We start from the raw sequence: 20412 nt of genomic DNA on the forward strand, positions 1-20412 counted from the left end.
GGTGCTGGATCACCAGGCAGCAGCCGCCTGCAACGAAGAGAGCAGGCCCTTCCTACCTCCTTCCACTGGTGCCACCTTCAAACAGGGCAGCCTCACTTTCTGTTTCTTCAAGTACGATTGCCATAAAGGTACTCTGCACATCCAAAATGCTTTGTATTATTAGCATAGAAGTGAAAGTCGCTCATTTGAGTCTGACTCTTTGCGGCCCCATGCACTATATAGTCCATGGAACTCTCCAGGCCAGAATACTGGAGTGGGTAGCCTTTCCCTTCTCCAGGGGATTTTCCCAACCCAGGAATCAAACCGGGGTCTCCTGCATTGCAGGCGGATTCTTTACCAAATGAGCCACCAGGGAAGCCCTTGTTAAAACATCACTAAAGCAAACTGCTGTTGTCATAAGCCCACATATTTATCACTACCCCTCACGCTTTTGTGTCTCTTGAAATGTTCCTTGCAGATCAACTAGACAATCCAAATGCAGTAATACTTTCAAGTTTCAAGAACTATCTTTTCAAGGCTGTATAGAAAAAACAAACAAACAAACCACCATTCAGCCTGTTTCTGACCCTCTCTAGCAGTTTTACACACACACACACACACATGCACCAAAGAAACAGACATGTGGCTGGCACGCTGGGACTGATACACACACTACACACTATTGTGAACGAACGAGGGCCAACTGTACAGCACAGGGGACGCCACATTCTGTGACAGCCCGTATGGAAAAAAAGCGTTTCTAAAAAGAGCAGATAAACATATAGACACATAACTGATTCACTTCGCTGCACAGCCAGCACTGAGACAATATTGTAAATCACCTCTACTCCAATAAAACCGAGGGGAGAACGGAGGGAAGAAACACAAACATGTGGCTACAGACTGACCTGGAACAATGCAGCAGTTTTCAGATAAATGTCACTTCAGAAGCCAAAGTGTTGGGTAGGAAAATCAGGATATTGTCATTATCCTCAAATTAAAAACTATTAGGAGCCCAGCGGTGGCAGGACGCAGGCACTGGCCAAACCCACCGCTGGCGCCTCGCACCTTTCTCCCGGCTCCCGCCGGGCCCTCGCAGAAGGGGCCCGGGTTCCATGGCCAGCTGCCCGCCCCTCAGGCGAGGACGACCGCCCGTCCTCCCGGCTCACAGGGCCCCGGGGCACCGGCGCCCGTTTCCCAATGACAGGGCCCCTTTTCTGGCTCACACGCCCCCTGCGGTGCCGACTCGGCGCGCCGCTCCCACGTTCCCAGCTCACGCTCCCGGCTCCCCGCCCCGCCAGGCTCGCCGCTCACCCGCCGCCCTCGCCCCAGTGCGCCGGCGGCGCTCCCGCTCTCACCCCGACGCCGGCCCGCGCTCCCCGGCTGCCCGCCCCGCGCAGGCGCCGGCCTGGCTCGCCGCCCACACGACCCCCGCTCCGCAGGCGCCGGCAGCTACTCGCCGCTCACACCCTCTGCGCGCGGCTGACCCTCGCAGTGGCTCGGCTAAGCTCTCCGCCCGGCGCCTGCGCCGTGTTCTGCTAGAAGGCCGTGGAGCCGCCCGGGAGCTGCGCCGCGCGGTGGAGGGAAGGCTGCCTGAGGCGGGGCGCAGTGAGGGCGGGGGCGGGCGGGCGCCTCCCGGGCCGCTACTCTGGGGCTGCACAGCCGCGAGCGGGATGGCGGTTGTGCTTGTGTTTCCACTCCGTGGCTGTGGGCAGGTCGGTTTCGGTGGCTCTCGCGCGCGGGGGTCGCCGCCATTTCCTCAGCGCCCCCCGCCGCCCCCCTTCCTCGAAGCCGCTTCGCGGGCGGGCTGCGCGGTGGGCGTCTCGCCCCGGTGACGCGCGGAGAGACCGGGAGACGGGCGGTTGGAGCTCAGGTGCCAGTTACCCCGGAGAGGTGGGGACGGGGTAGCCCGGGCGTTAGGGCCGCGCCCTGAGGGCTGCGGTGTGGGTAGCCCCCCCTCCCCCCACCCCAGAGGCCGGTCAGGCAAACACCCTCCCCTCCCCGCCGCGGAAGGGCGGGCCGCAAGGGGGCTGTGGGGCGGGAGGTTCGCTCTTCACTCACAAGGCTTTTCAGAGGAGCGATGGGATGTCTCTGTGTTTAGATAGCTGTCGCAGTGCTTATGGCTCATCTGTTAAAGAAGCTGCCTGCAATGTGGGACACCTGGATTCAATCTCTGGGTTGGGAAGATCCCCTGGAGAAGGGAAAGGCTACCCACTCCACTATTATGGCATGGACTGCCACAGAGAGTCAGACTGAGCGACTTTCACTTCACTAATTAAGGGGCTCCCCTCATAGCTCAGTGGGTAAAGAAGCTGCCTGCAAAGCAGGAGACCCAGGTTTGATTCTTGGGTTGGGAAGATGCTCTGTAGAAGGAAATGGCAACCCACTCCAGTATTCCTTCCTGGAGAAACCCATGGACAGAGGAGCCTGGCAGTCTGCAGCCCATGGGATTGCAAGAGTCGGACACGATTTAGGGAGTAAACCACCACGCAGTCCTTAGGGGATTGGATCAGGTAGAAGAAAGACTGGTCTGAGTGGGTTATGATAGACAGCAGGAGAGATGGATGTGGTCAACAGCCCGGTCGGGGGTCACTGAACACCTTGTCCTGAGAGGACAGGTCTTGTAGGTACAAGGACAGGGGTGGAGGTGAGAGGAATAGCAGGGGAGGGGAAACACCGCGTCTCTGGAGGCTTCTCTCAGGAAGCAGAGTAAACATCTGGCGGTCATCAGGGAGAGCCTTTGGGTAAGGTGAGTTTTGTTTTGAACATTCAAGGGCACTTAGTCTGACACTTGGGCCATTTAACAGATGGGGAAGCTGAACCACTGGACTTACGCATCAAGTTAATGGGCATGTCTGAACTTGCAGTTGTTGGAAGCTGAGCCCCAGCTTGAATTCTGTTCCAGTCTGTTATTCTTGCAACTTCAGGCAGTTACCTCATCTAAAAGTTAGGAGACCACAGTGGGCGGTTCACTGGAGAGGTAGATCGCAGAGGGTTTGTTGTTGTTCAGTCCCTAAGTCATGCCCCAGTCTTTATGACCACATGTACTGAGGCCTGACACCAGGCTTCCCTGTCCTTCCCTGTCTCCCTGAGTTTACTCAAATTCATGTCCAGTGGGTCAGTGATGTCATCCAAGCATCTCACCCTCTGTAGCCCCGTTCTCCTTCATCATATCCTCAATCTTTCCCAGCATCAGGATCTTTTCCAATGAGTCAGGTCTTTACATCAGGTGGCCAAAGTATTGGATCTTCAGCATCAGCATCAGTCCTTCCAAGGAATATTCAGGGTTGATTTCCTTTCAGATTGAGTGGATTGATTTCCTTGCTGTCCAAGGGACTCTCAAGAGTCTTCTGTAACACTACAGTTCAAAAGCATCAATTCTTTGGTGCTCAGCCTTCTTTATGGTCCAACTCTCATATCCGTACATGCCTACTGGAAAAACCATAGCTTTGACTATAGGGAGGGACTTTGGTCTGCAAAGCTCTCTAGGCTTGTCATAGCTTTTCTTCCGAGGATCCAGGGTCTTTAAATGTCACGGCTGCAGTCACCATCCACAATGATTTAGGAGACCAAGAAAATAAATTCTGCCACTGTTTTCATTTTTGCCCTATCTATTTGCCATGAAGCGATGGGACCAGATACCATGATCTTAGTTTTTGAATGCTGAGTTTTAAGCCAGATATTTGAGAAGGGTGGAGGCTTTCCAATATGTCCCCACTAGGGTGGGAAGACTAGGTCACACGGGAGGAAAGGAGCCCAAAGGTGCAGACAGTGCCCACAGGTGCTGGCTTTTCAGACTGTTAGTCCGGCTGTCTAGTTCGCTCAGACTTGAAGTGTTGGTTTCCCACTTTGGGAAGCTGCAGGGTGGAGGGGCGGATTCAGGGGTGAACTTAGAAGTGTAAAATCACTGGCTTTTCTGGGTCTTAGAGGGCGTCAGTGCTCCTTTTCTTGCAGTTGTGGCTGCCTTTGGGGGCTGGCCACTGGGACAGCTGAGTTGGAATTAGACTAAGACTTGGTCTTGATCTGATTGACCCCTCACACCCTGAACCCACACATGCTTTCAAGAATCATTCCCCCCTGGTAGATGGTAGCTGGTTTAGAGCAGGGACTCTGCCTTGTTCATTCCAGAATCCCTCATGGTTAGGTGCTGTGTTTGGCAAATTGGAATGATGCACTTTGTATCTGCAGAACTGATCATCGTTTGAGTCTTTAGGAAAATTATCTTGAGTTTCCAGGGGCTTACAGCTGGAGGTGGGAGCAGAAAATGATGCAATTCCCAGAGTAAATTTTAAAAATTTAAGTCTTAAAAAATAAATAAAAATTTAAATCTGAAAACTTGGTTGTATCTTTACAAGTTTATTTCATATTATCTTTTGTATACCTGCTGATCTCCTAATCGTGCAAGAGTTTCAGCTGTCCTTTAAAATAATATTTGTGATAAAAGGAATATTTAAGTGAATTCTAGTAAATCAGACGTTTCCATGATATCTTTTTAACCAGTTGATGAAAGAGTAGGTAAAAGTCATGTTTCCATTTTTCATTAGAATTCATTTCTTACATCCAAGCAGTATTAAATAGTGTAATTTTATAGTTATACCCGTAGTGCTAAATCATTTTTTTTTTTTTTTTTCCGGTAATGCATTTATTTTGGCTCTAACAGTAGACGGGTTGCTTATCATTGTTTGGTTTTGAGGTTTCTTTTGTTTCTTTGTTTGTTTTTCGGTTGCCATTTTTATAGCATTATTGGGTTTTATTTTGGTAAAAATTTTAATGGAAATATAGCTTATTTACAGTATTTCAGGCATAGGGGTTGCCTGTTGAGAAACATTGTGTAGCATTTATGAATTTTATAATTCTAGTATTTTTAAACCTTCCAAGGGAAATTGTTTTAGAAATTTGTCAAAGTAGAAAGCGGAAAAACTCCTTTTGCCATTCTGTTTTCTATCCTAGCAGTGTGTAGGTTTTTTTTTTTCTTTTTTTTCCAGTAGTAACCTTTTAAGATCCTTTTCCAATAAATAATAAGTTATTTTCATGCTTTTGTCATGTGTTAGTACTCCTGTAGACTATTGTTTTTTTGTCATTAGTTTTATTGAGGTATAATTTATGTATAACACAATACACATTTTAATAGAGTTTTGACAAATGTATACAATCCTTATAACCAGCAACCCAACCAAGATTTCTGCTATCCCAAGGATTCCCTTTTCTCTTTTGTGGCACTGGCTACTTCCCATCTGCAGCCTTAGGTAGCCAAGGATTTTCTTTCCCCTACAGATTATATTTGTCTTTTTTATTGTATTTCTGGAGTCCACATGCCAGCAATAGCAAACTCCTCTGTACAGGGCCAGTTAAAAGCATACAGTGTGTGCTCCATTCTGTCTGACTTCTCAGTCTTTAAGATTACCCTTAATGACTATGTTGATTGTGTGTTTTGTTGGTAATTCATTCCTTTCAATTTTTTTAATTGTAGTAAGTGATACAAAACTAAATGTTGCCATTTCTAACCATTCTTCTGTGTCCACTTCAGTGGCATTAATTATATTCCGATTGTTGTGCAACCATCACCTCTATTTCCAAAGCTTTTTCATAACCCCAAATAAACTCTATAGCTTTCAAGTAGTGACTACCCAGTCTCCTACCCGCTCAGCCTGGTAGCCTCTAATCTACTTTGCTTCTATGAGTTTGCCTATTCTAGACATTTCAGATGAGTTGCATCATACAATATTTGTCCTTTTGGTGTCTTGCTTCTTTCACTAAGCAGTGTTTTCAAAGTTCATGTTGTATCTATCAGCATTTTCCTTTTGGCTGAGTAATTTTCCATTGAATAGACATACTTTGTATGAACATAGGTTTTCAGTTCTCTTGAGTGTATACCTAGAAGAAGAATTGCTGGATAAGATGGAAATTCGAAATTTGACTTTTTGTGGACTCACAAGGCTGTTTTCTATAGGCCTGTACCATTTTACATTCCTACCTGCATTCGACAAGTGTTCCAGTTTCTCCACATCGACTCCAACACTTGTTATTATAGCCATCTTAGTAGGTGTGGAAGGACTATTGGTTTTTCATAAGATACGTAAGCAAAGACTGTTGCTACCAACTTGGTAGGGAAATTAATGAGTGTAATTGTATATGTTCCAGGAGGATGGACTGAGGCAAGTTCTGGAGGAGATGAAAGCCTTAAGACGAGCAAAACCTACCTGATGTGTAAGTTGGTAATTTGATATTTTGAAACAGTTTAAGAAATATGATATTGATGTCAGATCATCTTAACATTAGTTTTTAGATATGATTTGTTTGTGTTTTTTTTTTTTTTTAATTCTCTATGAGCCTGGTCATACCCTAGCTATACAGAAGTAGAAGGATTTGTGTTAATGATTGTTATGTCTCTGGGGACGAAATAGTGCTTGGCACATGGTAGATGTTCAATAAATACTTCTTGTTTGACTGGTGTGACTTGAAAGGAATTAGGGTAGATCCAAAAGAGATGATCCAGGAGCAAGTAACAGAGCTGATGAGTAAAGTGCGTTGTTTCCACTGCTTGTTTTCATCAGGTGAGGCCTTAGTGGGCTTAAAGGGAGAACAGGCAGCTTGCAAATTTAGCAGGAGTAGCAGAGACTTGTGAAAGCTTGACTGAAGTTGGCTGGGAACTCGTGCTGCAGAACACTACAGCTTGGTAGGCTAGAGGGTTCTGGAGTTGCAGACTGTCTAGAGCCAAGCATGGTAGTTGGCACAGTGGAGAATTTGAGCTGAATGACAAACTTCAGAGGACCTGTGATTGGGTGAAGAATGAGACACAAGAGTACTGACTGCTTGAGGGAAAATGAGTTATTGAGAGCTCATCCTGGAGAGAAGTATGTCTGCAACTTGAGATTTCGTCCCTGGCCTTGTTCGGTAGTGTTTTCATCAGTTAGTTGGGCATAGAAATCGGTAGCATGTTGTTAGGGTGTGTGGAGTACACAGAAGAGTAGGAACACTTTGCAGTGACTGTGTTACTGATGATGAGGAACTGATGTGCAAGAGGTCTGCGGTAAATGTAAGGGAAATGGAAAGTCGTGCACTCAGGTTCCCAAGTCCTTCATTTGTTCCTGCAACTCAGCAGTTATGAGCTGATAAAGGGCTCTGGTGTTTCAATTGTAAACAGCAGAATCAAGAGGTTTGCCCCCATGGCCCTCAACAGTGTCATTCAGAAGGCAGGTGTTAAATGCAGGTAAAGCGGGTCAGAGTACCTGCTGTGAAGGAAAACACCATACTGGGAGGAGAGTCATGCACTGAAAATATTGGTAGATTGTGAAATCTGGGAAATTCTTTCCGAGGAATAGACTCTTCAGCTGGAGCCTGAAGAAGCAGGTTTTAGGGAGGAAGTAACTGTGGGCAGAGAGCATTCTAGATAGAGGAAACAGCATGTGCAAAGGCCCTGAGTCTTGAAAGAGGGTCGGATGCCCAGGGACCTGGGCCTTCCCAAAGGCCAGTGTGGCTGGAACTTAGTGAGCAGGCCGAGAGCAACACCAGGGGAGATTTCTAAGCATGTGGGGCAGGTGGTGGCATGTTTGTGTTCTAAGGTCATCTAAGGACGACCCTGGCCCCATGTGGATAGGGGGTGGTGGGATGGAGAGGGAGGATGGTGGTCATGCAGGTGACAGGAGAGGTGAGCCAGACCAGCGGGAAGGAGAACAGTTTACACAGCTGTTTAGGAGGTGACTGAACAGGCCTTGGTCCAGTAAGGGAATGATTTTCCTCTACTCATACCATGAGGAAAATCAGGATGCAAAATTCTGTGCCCTATCCTCCTAGTTTGGTTCTGAGTGGGACACCACTATCATCAGTTTCTGGTTAAAATTGTTTGTCAGAAGAAATATATTCCTATTTAATTGCTCACATGGAAATGTGAATTCTTTAAGGAAGTTCTTGTGTGCTGAATCAAGTACTTTGATGTTAACTTGGGTGTATTTTATTTGTGCTATTCATTATAATCAAGAGCACATTGTAAGCCGTGTGGAGAATAAATTTAACGTTTCTAGAATGGCAGAAGTGTCTAGAACAGATCTAGAAGACATGGTACATCTATGTACATGGTACAGATCTAGAAGACACGGGACATATATTTTGCCTGTATTTTCAGGGTCTAGAGCAGGCACATACATTTTGTATTTATCTGTTCCTTTTAACACTCTAAAGTAGATATCTATTAATTCTGTACATCTGGTTTTGTTTTGTTTTCTTTTTTTTTTTCAATTGTGGTTAAGATACACACCAGATAGCTCAGTGGTAAAGAATCTGACTGCCAATGCAGGAGATGCATTCCCTGGGTCGGGAAGCTCCCCTGGAGAAGGAACTGGTGACCCACCCCAGTTCTCTTTCCTGGAAAATTCCAAGGACAGAGGAGTCTGGCAGGATACAGTCCATGGTGTCAAAAAAGGCGGACATGACTGAGTGACTGAGAACACATACCATTCAGTGTATTCTAAACATTGATAGTGTCATATAGCTATCACCACCACCACCTTCTTCAGAAGTCTTCATTTTACAAAACTGAAACACCATACCCAGTGAACAATTGCACATCTGATTGGAAAGGGTGATGCTTGTCTGATATCTAAGGAGACACATATTTTATAGGGTAAAGCCAAAATTTTCTCCCTCTCTGTGTAAAGGACCCTAAAGTACAAACATGCACAGAGTTGAAGATAAAGAACTATTTCTTGGATGAGTGGAGGAGCACTTGACTTTAGAGTCCTTTGCTCACTTTCTGGGAATGAGGATTTGAAAGTATTGATATCATAGAAAGAGGACTTCGTAGGATGAGAGCATGATGTGAGGCCATAATGTTATGCACCATGATATTTGATCTCTTATCCCATCATGAAAAAGGGATTCAAAAAAGTGAGGCAAAGATTCTCTTTTGGAGACAATGGAAATTCATCAGTGTACAAAACCCAATGTGCCACGTGGCTAAACAAGAGAATGGGAGTATGATCATAGGCAAATTAGTTAGGTATTTATTTATTTATTTAATTTAAGTTTGTGCACACAGCTTGCAGGATCCTAGTTCCCTGACCAGGGATTGAACCTGTACCCTCAGCAGTGAAAGTGCAGTGTCTTAAACATTGGACTGCCAGGGAATTCCCTGACACTTTTCTATTTTATCCTATTAGCAAAAGCTCTGATGTGGAGGCAGGTAGGTTAACTACTAACACAAATGGCTAACAAGTATGGCCTCAGTTGTTAGCTGGCTTTGAAAACGTGACTTGTTCTCAGTAGGCATTCTTTTCCTTAAATGTTTTACCAGGAATAACGCAAAGTCAAAGAGGACGGGGTGATTTGGTCCCAGCCATCAAGTTTCGACACTGTCCTTTGCTAAGAAGTCAGTGCTGCGCCGGAGCCTGCCTGTGAGCTTCTGTGTTTGCGGGGGTGGCAGGGAACAGAGGGGGTTCCCGTCCCAGGGGGTGTCAGAAATTCTTGGCGATGTCTCTCTTCTATGAGCATTCTGAATTTTCTCTTTGTTTCCTTTTAAACGTTTTTTATCATGGAAAGTTGCAGTATTCTTAAACTAGGGAGTAATATTACAGCCCCCCATGGAGCCATCATATAGGTCAAACAGTTCTTCACATTTTGCCATAATTGCTTCGTCTTGTTTTATGTGTCTAGGCTAAACATTAGGCACTTTACCACTGAATAGTTTTGTGTGCATCTTTAAGAAATAAGGCCCTCTGGGGCCTTTTCTCACTGTATAGTTGACCTGTGACCACTGTGTAACTCTCCTGTCTGGAACAATGACCGTCCCTTCACAGCATCCATCCAGTCTGCTCCTCTTTTCCCTGTTGTCCCGAAGGTGTCCCCTTGCAGTGGTTTGTTTGCCTCGGGAACCAAATCAAATCCACGTGTTACCTTCTGGTGGTTCAGTCCTAAGCCTCTCCTGATCAAGACAACTTCTGCTCCAATGCGGTATTAATGTTCCAGGCATGACCGGCTGCTTTGGATTAGAGCCCTCAGGTGGGGTTATGGCAGTGTCTTGCCAAGGCCTTTACGATTTCACATGTCTGCTGAAGAGATAAGTTAGCACTCTTGTTCAAATCTGTAAAGTCGGAAACTGGCTGAGCTTCTGGCTCAGCTTCTACAATAGTATTTATAGTACTTGTCTTTTTGTTTGAACCTTTGATTTTCAGTAGTTTTTGGTCTGTTTGAGAATGGTAGTAGTAATTCTAAATGCTGTATGGAAAACTACTATTAACAAAATAAAGGGTCCTGTTATGTTAGTTGCTAGAGATCCATCAGTAGGGTGCAAAGCTGGCATCATTATTTGTAATTTTTTCATAAAATATGTGTGTGTACATACTTTGCTTGGGGCTTCCCAGGTGGCACTTGTGGTAAAGAACTTGCCTGCCAGTGTAGGAGACGTAAGTGATGCGAGTTCAATCCCTGGGTTGGGAAGATCCCCTGGAGGAGGGCTTGGCAACCCACTCCAGTATTCTTGCCTGGAGAATGCCATGGACGAGGACCCTGGTAGGCTACAGTCCATACAGTCACAGAGAGTTGGACACGACTGAAGAGACTCAGCAGGCACACACATACTTTGCTTATCTTTGTGAATATGTGTGATGAATTCTTGATTTGTTCAGTCACTGAGGCACAATATTTAAGGACACAGGATTGAAGGCAAGCAGACTCTTGTGGAAATATTGGCTCTGCTTCTGTGAGATCCTAGGCAGGAGGCTCCATCTCTCCCTGTGCCTAAATTCCCTCATTTGCAAAGTGAAAGTCATAGCATCTGCTGCAGTGACTTCAGACACTAACTCCCTAGTTAGACCAAATTTCATAGGTTAAGACTGCCCTCACTTCAGACACCAGCCATGGTTTGGGGGTTCCCAGGGCCACTCTCCCTTCTGACCACCTGGCTGCAAATTCAGAGGTTCCCACTCTCCCCTCAGGTTTGAGGTTTTCAGCCTCTTGACATCAGTGAAGAGAGGAGAGGGGAGCCAGAAGTAGGGCTCCGTTACCTGTGATTCAGTCCGTCATAGTTTGATCCATCGATGCAGCCTGTGTCCTGACATCCAGGCTTGTGTGAGCTTCCCTGGTTGACACCACATCATGTGCATTGTTCCACGGCAGTGTGCCGGGAGGGTGGTGTGTCCTGATTCCTCGGGGAGGGGAAATCAAAGCTTCACATCTGGGACCCTCCCAGACCTCACCCTGGGTGTCTCTTCCTTTGGCTGGTTCTCATTTGTATTCCTTTCACTACAGTACAACAGTGGACGTCAGGGCAGTGCTTTCCTGGGTCCTGAGAGTCGTTCTTGCCAAGTATTAAACCTGAGGGAGGGGTGTATGTGTGTATGTATTCATGTGCATACTTTACTAGTGAAGGTTATGAAGATGTTTTTCTGTACAGTCTTCTCAGAGTTATCTTCTTTTATTTTTCACAGAGATATCCATGGTACTGGAATAGATTTTTGTGAATAATGTATGAGGCAAGTTGCATGTCTGTGGTTGGCGGGGAGGGGGCGGGGCTTTCTTTTGTCTAAGTCTGTTTGTCCTTGTACCTTTTTCATACTGTTTAAATGATTATAATTTTGTAATACTTCTTAAGTAAGTTTTCCCAAGTTTTTCCAAGATACTTTCTCAAGTGTCTTGACTATTTTTGGCTTTTTGCATTTCCATGTAAACTTTAGCCTTATTTGTCAAGTTTGATATTTTTAAACAATTGGAGTTTTGATTGAGAATGACTTGGATCTGTAGATCAGTTAACATTATTGTAATACTGAATCTTCCAGTCCTTGAAAGTATCATTACTAGGTACCACTGTGCAGAATGACCAGTACCTACTGATCTAGGTACCAGTGCTTGGTTCACAAGAGGCAATCGATAATATTTGTAGTTTGAATGAATGGTCATAGGGAGGATGCATGTGGGCATCTGTGCTGTTTTTGAAAGGCTTAGTGTACAGTTTCTGCAAGTTTATTTTCTTACAGCTTTGTCAAATGGCCGTCTTTATGTTTCCAGGTGGACTGGTTCAATGGTTACAAAATGTCCCTTGCTACCTACATGAGGTCATTGGCAGGAGACCACGGTTTGGACATCACACAGGATGTGAAACCTCCAAAAAGCCTATATATAGAAGTAAATATACCTTTAAAAAGAATGGGTGTTTCTTTATTGCTTAGCGCGTGCTGACTTTTGTCCAAAGGAGGGGATATAGGAATATATACTAGTGTATATAGCCATATAACTTGGAGACACCATAGGTTTAGTTTCTGACTCACAATAAAGTGAATATTCACTAAAACATCTCACACAAATCTTTTGGTTTCCCCACGCATGTAAAACATGCTTGCACTCATCTATTGAGTATGTCTTAGCATTATATACATATTTTATTGCAAAAAATTTCTGCTCTCTGACAATGCAGGGTTGACACAAATCTTTAGTTTGTAAAAAAAAAAAAAAAAAAAAAAAATCAGTATTAGAGAAGCACAATAAAGCAAAGCACAAACAAGAGAGGAAACATAAACCCAAGCCAAAACGTTTGCCTGTAGTGGGAATGGGATGGAACAATTAAAAATTTCTGGCTGTACCTGTTTTTAAGGTTTTAGCTTTAGAACCATGTAAGTATTTTACACATTGTTAAAAGAAAATGAAATCAAAGTGAAAAACCATCCCAAAACTCTCCTTGGCATCTCCTTCACTTTCCTTGCTGTCCATGCTGACCTATACATATATTCAGAGATTTGCCATTTTTCTTCCTCCCCATCAGAACTGGACAGTTTGAACTGTTAGAATGCCTCAGGAAAGAATGCTAAGCCTAACTACACAGAGAAGACGCAAACAGAGCCTAATGCTTACCTGTAGGTGATGTACAGTGCCCAGCTACTGGATGGTTACTCCATAATAAAAAAAGTAATGTAGATATTGTAAAACATCAATTTTTCTTTTCAGGTGCGGTGTCTAAAAGACTACGGAGAATTTGAAGTTGAAGATGGTACTTCAGTGCTATTAAAAAAAAAAAAAAAAACATAGCCAGGGATTTACTGTCTTAGGATACTTTAACTTTTTAAGAGTGTCAAATGATGGAAATGTTGGAATCAGTAGTAAACTAAATACCACCTTGCGATGATCATTTGTGTCATAGACATTAAGTTTATCATAAAATATGCTTTTATCCTTTTTCTAAAAACTTGAAGCAGAAAGGGACGATACAGTTGACCCTTGAACATCATGTAGGGATAATGGGTGTAGTCAGACTGCCCGCTCCCCACAGGCTCTAGACACACGGGCTTCCATTGTGGCAGCACGCAGACTTGGTAGTTGTGGTGTGTGGGCTCTGTGGCATGTGGATTCTAGAGTTTGTGGGTAGAAGCCTTCCTCTTGATGAGACTTTGTCTCTCAGTAACAGTCTGTAAAACTGGGGTAACTTAAGAGCATCATCTACTGTAGTGGACATTAAGGGGCTTCTAACATATCTTAGCACATCTGAAATAAGTTTTCTATAAAATCTGTGTTATAGATCAGCTACATCATGTGAAATATTAATAGGGAAACGTTTTCCTACCATACAGTCCTTTATTCTTGACTCTATGGGGCATGTTTCTCATTGCCCAGAAATGAGAATGAATGTCTTTAGTAGACATTGGAATAACTGTTCAGTGAACAACTCCGTCGTTTTTATTTTTTTCTGTTTCTTTTTGGATTTCATAGTTGTAAACTTAAATATTCAGTTAAGTTAGACATCAGCCCTTGGCCCATGGGTCTTCATGACTGGTTGGCAGGAGTTTCTTTGGCCGTGGGTCCCACGCGAGGCCTTTGAGCTTGTAGAGAACTGTCAGGCGCACGGTGCTGCTGAAACAGCATCCGCTTCCTTGAGCACTTACTCTACTCGCTTCTTCAGTTCCTTTCTAGAGTTCTCTACGCTGCACTTTCTAATGCACTGTTTTTCATTTTTACTCAGGGATCTATATCTGTCTAGTCTTTGAGATTCCTTTGGTCACCTGTGAGCTTGAAAAGTCTTCCTGCCTCACTCCCTGCACCTCCCCGTACCAGAATTTAGTCAGTGTGCCCTTGTGTGTTAAGCCTTGCTGTTTGGGAGGGAATGAGACCAGGAGATGCCATTCCAGCTCAGAATGACAGCAGTGAGCTCTCGGGAGATACGGAGGATGAGCCTTAGCCGGGCACCACTTGCCTCACACACAGCGTGTGGCCAGCATTCTTGGGTTACAAAGACGTTTCATCCTTGAAGAATATGGGAGAAGCGTTGCACTGTTAGAGGAATGACTGTTCAGACATAGATCCTCGACGAGGTTTAGTGGAGAATACACTCCTTCTGCTTGCCTTCTTAGTGAACTGTTGCCACAGCCCTTGTGGTCCGTGGCCCAGATCACCTACCTGGCTTTCCTGTGTTTAAATCTTAAAATGCGAACACTGAGGAGAATACCTACTAGAATTCATAAGTCTTTAGTTTAAATTTAACTTAAGCAAGGAATGCATTTGTGTATAAAATTCCGATTTTAGTATACCTCTAGGTACCATCAATTTCAGTTGATGAAAATAGCAAATATATTTAAGTTTACTTTAACTCCTTCACTGCTGCAGTTTGAAATATTCATCGTGTATTGCTGCTTTTTAATGACACAACATGTAATTTAAAACACTTTTCGTTCCTCTCTCTTCCTCCCCTTTCCCCTGAGCACTTTTTACCTCGGTGGAAGTACGAGCAGCTGATTAGACAAGGCGTTCTGGAGCGTGTGCTGTCATGACCCTTGGCCAGATGGCTGCTAAGACTACCTCCTGGTGTGAGACTGCACCAACCAAGGTCACTTCTCCACCTCCCTCTCTACCCCCGCAAGGCCCACTGCTCTTTGGTTCTAAAATGGAAACTTTCTTTATGCAGGAATGCTTTGCAGAAGAGTATGGTTAGTTTGTTTTCTTTTTTTTCTTTTCATTTGGATGTTAATTTCTCTTGTTTTCATTTCTGAATACAATTCCATTACCTTCCATGGTAAACATATTTGTGAATCTGTGTTGTATGTTTGTACTTTGAAGTATTGGTTCTCAAAAGAGAATTGCACTCTGGCCATACAGAGAATCCACACACATCCACCCTGCTGTCCACAGCTCTACAGCAGAGTCCATGGTCAGGGTTTTAGCAGATGCTGAGCTTAAAGAGAATGCTTCCCGGCGCGTAAACTGCCATTTCTCATTCTGTCCTCACAGCGTGCAGGAGGTTTGAGTTTCTATCGTACAGGATTCTCCCCTTTGTGTAGTTAGCTGTCTCTGTGATCACAACGTCCTACAATTCCCCAAATGCTCCCCTGTGTTTCAGTTTCATGCCAGTAAACACAAGTTAGCTGTTCGTCTCTTTTAAACACTGAGGGAGAGCTTCAGCTGGTGTGAAGGGAGGCCTCGTGTCCCTCTGCCTCTTGGATTGTTGCTGGAAGTGTGCTGTGCAGGCCAGGGAGCTGCGTTTCCGAAGTTTGTTTCCAAATCCCATGGGCAGGTGGAGCTGGCGGTCTCTAAAGGACACAATGGATTTTGCCCATTTCCAGTGGTGGCTGGTCTGGCTCGTGCCTGTGTGCAAGCTTGTGTCGCAGGATGTCCATTTTGGAAAAGGAAATTGAGACTGGGGCTAGGAAAGGAATTTTGTGCAATTTCACCCCAAGAGTCACATTGACCAGAAAGACACAGGAAGAGCTGATCAGCTAAGTGGAGGGCAATTTCTACTATCCATTGAAATGATAGGCATCAGAGAGGCACAAGGGGGGTCCTACCTGCTGGTCAATACCCTTTCTCCACCAGTCCCCTCTATGACCAGCCCAGTAATCTGAGACATTCAAGTTTAAAACCCAGATAAACCCAGTACCTGGCACTCTCTGTACAATTTATTTCTTAGACGGGCCAAAATTATACTCAAGTAGTCAAGCTACGGAGAGCCTCTACCTAGTGTGTGGATCTGCATATTTTCACAGCACATATATTAAAACTTCGGTCAGCAGGCAGCCCTTGGCAGATTCTTTTCCAAGCAGTGCGGCTCACAGGATCTGGTTCCCGACCGGGGATTGAACCTGCACCCTGGGCATTGAAAGCACAGAGCCCTAACCATGTACCTCTAGGGAATCCCCTCATTCTTAAAAATACTTCTTTCCATAGATTCATAGCCAGATCAGATTTTCATCTGAATCTCTGCCAGGAAACCATAAGGAAAATTTCTCTAGTGAATGGGATAGATGATGTTTTAACTGTAGGCCAGTGGTCACTTCCCTTGCATTCTGCTCTTCCAAGCATGTGGAACCATGTGCAGGGGAGCCCAGAGTGGATGTGAGTCAGCTGTGAGGAGGAACCTGCGGTAAAGGCCAATGCCCTGTTGCCAGCCCAGCATCATTCCTGTATATAAACCATATGATATACTTTTCTGATTCATTCCCAAAATAAAATAATAAGTATAGTTCTTATTTGAAGTAAATGTATACTGGTGGAAAAGTTAAAATTTTGTAGGTTTTATTGATTTATGTTGGTTGGTTCTATAGAGTTGTGTCTAGAATTTTAAAATATATGTTTTTTTTATTTAAAGGTAATGCACAATTAAAAAGCTAAAAGAAAACATACAATGTAGAAAATCAAAGTAAGTTCCCATTTTACCTACTAAATGCCACCGTCCAGTGTGCCCATTGTTAACTGATTACGGATATAAAATGCAATCCCATTTCAGGTGTTTTTCCAATGAAATACTTTTCAGTTTTTGTTCCTGATGTGAATGGAATCTTCTTTTCTGTTACATTTTCTAACTGGTTTTGGCTGATAAATATTAAAAAGCAGTAAATGATGATGATTTGGCCACTTTCCTATATTAAGTCATCTCTTTTTCACATTGATTTTGTCATCTGGAAGTTTCAGAAAAATGTTGACTACTGCTGGTAATAGCTGGCAGCTTATCCTTTTCCTCACTCAACCTGAATGACACTGTCCTTCTCTCTGCCCCATACTTCTCCAGGAAAACTGCCAAGACTTGTGGCCTCCCGCAGTCCAGCCTGACACTTCAAAATAAATTTAAAATTGTAGTAAAACAGTGGTAATTAACATGTTTTCCAAGTGTACCTTTGGAACTTTTGTGATGATCATATATGGTTTCTTTCTTAACTCCCTAAAGTTATGGATTACATATATATATATATTTGTGGTACTATCTTACAGTCCATTTGTAGCATTCTTTTGGCCATGGTGTGTTAACCAGTCATTGAACTGCAAGATTTGATTTGCTGTTATTTTCTTGTGGAATTTTGCAACGTTGAGTGATGCTGTTTTATAGTGCTTAGCAAGAAGGGATGGGTGTGTATGTATTCGCATATGTGTCTCTGCTTTGTCAGTATTTTCAGTCATCTGTTCCTATGAAACAGCCATCTGAACACAATGGCTTTAAACCACACCACTTGATTGACTTTCCCAGCTCTGCAGGTTGGCTGGGCTCTACTGGGAGGTTCTGCAGCTCTTGCTTAGGGTCCCTGTTGCAGGTGCATTCCTCTGGTGGCCTGACTGGGATGGCTTGGCCTCTGTTCTCCATGTGGGCCTCTTGCGAGGTTCTCTCCAGTGAGCTGGTTGGGCTTCTTACCTGGCAGCTTGGGACCCTGCAGGGTTAAGAGGGTGGATGTGGGTGCTGCTAATTTTCTGAACGACTAGGCCTGGTAGTGGACTAGCACCATTTTCTGCCAAAATTCAGTCAACTAATACAGCCCCGGTTGCTCAGAATCAGTGAAGAGGCCACGTGGACCACATAAAGGCAGAACAGCAAGAGGCCCCACAGTCAGATGGGGTGTCAGTGTTCTGATGTCAGTTTTTAGTGGTGCAAGTTCCTTCATCTATTTTTCATAGACATGTACCTTTGAAAATGGCATTGATAGCTATCTAACTATCTCAGTATAAATCTTCTTTGGAGAGAGATACTTGATGATTTTTTCTTTTCTTTTCTTTAGTTTGTAGTCAAAGTTTTCTACTTTTTCTTAAGTAAATTTCAGTTAGTCTTTTTTCCTAAGCTTTTTTAAATCTATATTTTGAAATGTATTAAGGCCGTTTTTTGTTTTTTTTTTTTTCATTTCACTACATATGATTATCCCTAATATGTGTCTGTCTTTCCTTTCTCGTATTAGCCCTATAACTGGAAGAAGTATCTGTATTGATACTGTATTAATCCTCTAGGATGTAGAGGAGGGAGGTGCTAATTTCACGTGGTCTATTGCTTTTCACAATGGATGGTATTTTAGGATGAGTTGAATTTATTCTATTTGTGACATTACAAAAACTATGTTCTCATATAAAACAAAATGTAGTAACAAAGAAGGCAGCCATCTGAAAGCCAAAGACAGAGACCTCAGGAAAAACAAACCTGCTATAAGTTTAATCTCCGATTTCTAGCCTCCAGAATTGTAAGAAAATAAATTACTTTTGTTTCAGTCACCCAGTGTGTAATATTCTGTTTTGGCAACCCCTGCAAACTAATAGAGGACGTTCAGTATCTTTTTTTGTTTGTTTGTTTTTTTAATGTGTTTACCTAATTGAGAGACACTTGAAGACATTCCATACTTTTGCTGTTACAGACAAAGCTATATGTGTACCCTTGTGGATACATCATTTTACACATGCACAGCTTTCTGTGTAGGATAATTGTACTTTTGATGGCTCTTGCTGAAATATATAGGAATTATATTTTATACTACACCAGGAGTTACGAGAGTCACTCCCCCTAACCTTCTTTGCCAACAGTATGTTATTTCCAGTTGGGGCTGTTACAGAAAAGATGCCAGGAATGTCGATGTACAAGTCTGTTCTGAGTGTGTATTTCCTTTTCTTTGGCCGAATAACTAGGAGTGAAATGGCTGGGTCTTAATGTAGGTGTGAGTTTAACTTTAGAAGAAACTTCCAAACTCCTCCAAGGTGGTTGTGCACTTTGCATTCACACCAGCAGTGTATGAGTTCCAATTCTGCATCCACTCCAATACTTGGTATGATTAGCCTTTTAAATGTCACCCATTCTAATGGGTGTGTAGTGCTATCTCACTGAGATTTTAATTTCTATTTTCCTAATGACTTATAAGAGATGGGAATACCCGGCCACCTGATCTCCCTCCTGAGAAATCTGTATGCAGGTCAGGAAGCAACACTTAGAAGTTGGCATGGAATAACAGACTGGTTCCAAATTGGAAAAGGAGTATGTCAGCGCTGTATATTGTCACCCTGCTTTTATAACCTATATGCAGAGTACATCATGAGAAATGCTGGGCTGGATGAAGCACAAGCTGGAATCAAGATTGCTGGGATGAAATACTGAAATATAGAAATATTGGTATTTCTATCGATAACCTCAGATATGGAGATGACACCAGCCTCAAGGCAGAAAGTGAAGAAGAACAAAAGAGCCTCTTGATGAAAGTGAAAGAGGAGAGTGAAAAAGTTGGCTTAAAACTCAACATTCAGAAAACTAAGATCATGGCATCTGGTCCCATCACTTCATGGCAAATAGACGGGGAAGCAATGGAAACAGTGACGGTGATTTTCTGGGCTCCAAAATCACTGCAGATGTTGACTGAAGCCATGAAATTAAAAGATACTTGTTCCTTGGAAGAAAAGTTATGACCAACCTAGACAGCATATTGAAAAGCAGAGACATTGCTTTGCCAACAAAGGTCCATCTAGTCAAAGCTATGGTTTGTCCAGTAGTCATGTATGGGTGAGAGAGTTGGGGAATAAAGGAGAGCTGAGGGCCGAAGAATTGATGCTTTTGCACTATGCTGTTGAAGAAGACTTGAGAGTCCCTTGGACTGCGAGATCCAACCAGTCCATCCTAAAGGAAATCAGCCCTGAATGTTCATTGGAAGGACTGATGTTGAAGTTGAAACTCCAATACTTTAGCCACCTGATGCAAAGAACTGACTCATTTGAAAAGACCCTGATGCTGGGAAACATTGAAGGCGTCAGGAGTAGGGGACGACAGAGGATGAGATGGTTGGATGGCATCACCGACTCAATAGACATGAGTTTGTAAAACCTCCAGGAGTTGGTGATGGACAGGGAAGCCTGGTGTGCTGCAGTCCATGGGAATGGAAAGAGTTGGACACAACTGAGCAACTGAACTGAACTGAACTGATGTTGATATTTTCATAAAATTTGAAGAACAGTGTAGATGCATAAAAATATATTAATAAAATTATGAAACAGAGACTTTGCTCATAGTGTAGAAAAACTTGATACAGTATTAATAGTTTGTCTTGGGGCTCTCCCTTAGCTGTGACTATCTAGTTAGGTTTCACTTTCTGCCAATCTCATGAAACACACTCTATAAAAATTAAGCTTTAGAGACAAATTAATGACCTAAATTTCTTTTCTGTGAATCTGTGTTTTGACTCACTTGTGTAGTTTATGTTCTAATGACTTTCTAATGTCTAGTTTTACTAAGTACAG

At 43.6% G+C, this 20412-nt stretch overlaps 1 protein-coding gene and 1 long non-coding RNA gene across 5 annotated transcripts in view; one reads left to right on the forward strand and one right to left on the reverse strand.

Moving 5' to 3' along the window:
* Positions 1 to 20412, reverse strand: part of LOC122429463 — a 174452-nt gene that overhangs the window by 22622 nt on the left and 131418 nt on the right. The window lies entirely within an intron of this gene.
* Positions 1661 to 17067, forward strand: LOC122429481. Of its 2 annotated transcripts, XR_006266039.1 has the most exons (8): positions 2332 to 2728; positions 6121 to 6186; positions 9269 to 9368; positions 11977 to 12093; positions 12910 to 12952; positions 14655 to 14779; positions 16535 to 16585; positions 16955 to 17067. It is a non-coding gene; the product is annotated as an uncharacterized LOC122429481 (long non-coding RNA). The 2 variants fall into 2 exon arrangements; XR_006266040.1 differs by lacking the exons at positions 2332 to 2728; positions 6121 to 6186; positions 9269 to 9368; positions 16955 to 17067 and adding an exon at positions 1661 to 1852 and having other exon boundaries at positions 16535 to 16786.

Source organism: Cervus canadensis, chromosome 28, assembly GCF_019320065.1.
Source record: "Cervus canadensis isolate Bull #8, Minnesota chromosome 28, ASM1932006v1, whole genome shotgun sequence".
Lineage (NCBI taxonomy): Eukaryota > Metazoa > Chordata > Mammalia > Artiodactyla > Cervidae > Cervus > Cervus canadensis.